The sequence below is a fragment of the Melitaea cinxia genome, chromosome 12 (genome assembly GCF_905220565.1).
Source record: "Melitaea cinxia chromosome 12, ilMelCinx1.1, whole genome shotgun sequence".
NCBI classification, from domain to species: Eukaryota; Metazoa; Arthropoda; class Insecta; order Lepidoptera; family Nymphalidae; genus Melitaea; species Melitaea cinxia.
The window spans coordinates 2,938,554-2,941,746 of record NC_059405.1 but is presented as its reverse complement, the minus strand read 5'-3'; the positions used below and the strand labels follow the sequence as shown (position 1 = coordinate 2,941,746).

General features: G+C 32.4%; 1 non-coding gene across 1 annotated transcript; it reads right to left on the bottom strand.

Annotated features, from left to right (window-relative positions):
* Positions 1–2,900: 2,900 nt before the first annotated feature.
* On the bottom strand, positions 2,901–2,972 carry Trnae-cuc. Its single transcript has one exon. It is a non-coding gene; the product is annotated as a tRNA-Glu (tRNA).
* Between the last annotated feature and the right edge of the window lie 221 nt (positions 2,973–3,193).

Sequence of the window (3,193 nt, the reverse complement as noted above, 5' to 3'; positions counted from 1 at the left end):
AAGGAGACCTATAACCAGCAGTAGACTGTGACAGATACTATTTCACGATGAAACTATTGAACTTATTGTAATGAAACTTGTTACGATAACTGGAAATCAGGCAAACACATAGGCTACTTTTATACCGAAATTCTCATGGAATTAGAAATCATGGGAAAAATCGCGATGTGAAGCTAGTTTGTCATAAGCGTTTATCGAATGACCGATACGCGACCATGTAGCAGCTATGACCACATCGATAATCCAAATACCTGTGCAAATTATTGTGTTTAATCTCAAACAACGAAAAGCGACTTTAATCTATATAAATAAAAATTAATGTTGCTAAGCGCATAACTCGAGAATGGCTCGACCGATTCGTCTAATTTATTTTTTGTATGTTCCGTAAGGCCCACGGAAGGTTTCAATATTTAAAAAAAATACTCTATATAAATAAAAATCTATTAACTTTTGACAGAGCGAACTCTGCCCGGGCAACTAGTTTGAGTAATAAATAAATATAGATACAATTATGTCAGATTTCGCTCCAACTTCGGTAAATCCAGTAAAAAATTATGAGAAATAGTCGAATGGAATCCACCTTTTTTAGTCTCCTAAAACAGTAATTGTATTGGCAATTAATAAAAGTATTATTCAAACAATAATAAATTAAACGTGGGTGGAACCACGTCTCACGCTGTCGATAGCGATCACCTACGCTCCATTGGGTCCTTTGTACTTTTTTAAATAAAAGTCTGTGGTAGACATTCAGTTTATGCATTTTTGTTTTATCGTTGTTGTTAATTGTAACATGTATTATGACCACGTAAATTTTTATTTCTGAGACAGTAAAAAATTGTCATCAACATTATCATAAACTAAAACTGGATTAAAGGTTAAATAGATAAGTTCGACACTCGCCGCCGCACATTACAAATATAGGCAACATACATCGTTTGTTTCTGGTAACAACCCACTAATACACGAGTACTAGTTTTTACCTAATAAATGCACATATATAATTAAAATAAGTACACTACATAAGTACATACATACTCGGGCTGGGTGATAAAAACAATTCTGGACCCAAAAGTGAACCACTACCAATTTTAACTTTGGACAAGTCTTGTCAATTGTGTGAATTTAATATAGATTAGAACGGTTTAACCAATAAATAACCAATATCAATTATGACTCTCATTTTTTTTTTCAAAATAGCTGCACTAACGCTCTAATGTAACTTTTCAGTCTTAAAGGCTTTAAGAAACAGAAAATATGAAAAAATACTTCCTTTAATATTCTTTCTGTCTGAGTTAAAAAACCACTGACCCGATTCCAACTAAGCCTTGCTAATGACAACGCTTAAAAGACGTGACGAAAAATGGACCAATTTAGTTTTCTTCGCGAAAAATGAAAACTGAAATAGGAGTATACTCGCAATTGCATTGTTAACAAAGTCTTTAAAAAATATTTGAACCACTACTTCCTACTATTCTAACCTTATAAAATAAGTTGAACTAATTCCTGACCGCAACCTTAATCACAAAATTAATTTGAAAAAATTAGTTATAAAAAATTATTTGTCTATTATTTTTTAAATCCTTTAAATATTAAAGTTATGCCTGACCCATCCCAGATTTTTTTCCGTTTGTAAGTAAAGTTCTAAAGTAATATTTAAAAAATAGATATATGAATTTTTAGAATAGTTTATATGAATTTTTAGAAACTTCAAGTATACCTGGCCACAGGACACTTTCAAACTAAAAAAGAATAAAATATCTGACCGGTAGGTAGGGTTTTCAATTGATGTGGTTCCCAAGTTTTTTCGAAAAAAAATAATTGGGAAACAACTTTTCAGACTTTTTCACAATATGAAAAAGGTACATCAAGAATAACCCCTTAACTAAATGGTATGTAAATGAAACTACTGTATATGCGTTTCATTTAATTATAAATTATAACCCCAAAAACCATTACACTAGCAAAGATAACTCTGATCATAAATCAATTTCTCGAAAAAACTACGAACTCAACTGATGGAGCGGAAAAGGGAAAGTTACGAGTCATTTTGGAAAAATTCATTCAGTTGATTCCAGTCATTTTGTTTTATATTATCTTACTGAGGATCTTTTTTACTAGTTACTGGTAAATTCATGTGTTCCATTTCTCTTTTTCAATAACAAACTCAATTTCTAACCGAATTAAAAAAAGAAGGAGGTTCTCAATTTGAACGTATTTTTTTAAATATATATTTACCTTCATAACTGTTTACTAGGTGTATCGATTTTGATCATTCTTTTTTTAATCAAAAGCTGGCCTTTGTCATATTTTCCCATTAAAACTTGATCTGACGAGTACTTTTTGAATTATCTATAATAACACATATTTACTTTACTATTTTTTGTCTACCTACGTTGTATTACTGGTTGGTAAGCAAACACACTTATATCCATCAGATTCTTGCACTTCCACCGCCAACAACCGCTCTGGTGTAGCGGTGCAAATAGTCGTCTAAAACACAGACGATTTCCGGGTTCGATTTCCGCTCGGAATGGATATTTTTATATTTGTACAAATATTTATTTCGGGTTTGGATTCCTGTCCTCCACAACGTGCCTCGGAGAGCACGTAAAGTCGTAATTCCCGGTTGTTATCAAAAATACCTGATGGCGATCGTTACACGTAGTACGGACAATATCCTCCAGCCGATAGTGGAGCAGCGTGGTAGATTAAGCTCCAATCCTTCTCCTACATGGAGAAAGAGGCTACAGGCTGGGAGAGAACTTACAGGCTGAATGCATTTGTACTCGCAAACTGCGAATACAAAAATTATAGCTTATTAAAAGTATTTAAAAAAGACAAAATCCAAAAAAAATAGAAATGTTATTAAAGAGCTTTCAAAATAATTAAATAAAAAGTTTTTCCGGTACCGGGAATCGAACCCGAGCCTCCTGGGTGAGAGCCAGGTATCCTAGCCACTAGACCATACCGGATTATGCTAACTGAAACAAATATTGCTATAACAAGCTTGCAAACTAATTTTTTTTTACTGTGCATATTTTTTCTAATCTTTACAGGAAAATATATTTATATTCAATTTCCTTTTTTTTTCACATAAAAATAAAACATTCCAGGTCATACTTGCTTACGACAATAAAGAACAAAATCACGTTCGAACCAAGCATATAAAAATAGTCAACGCCAAAATTTAACC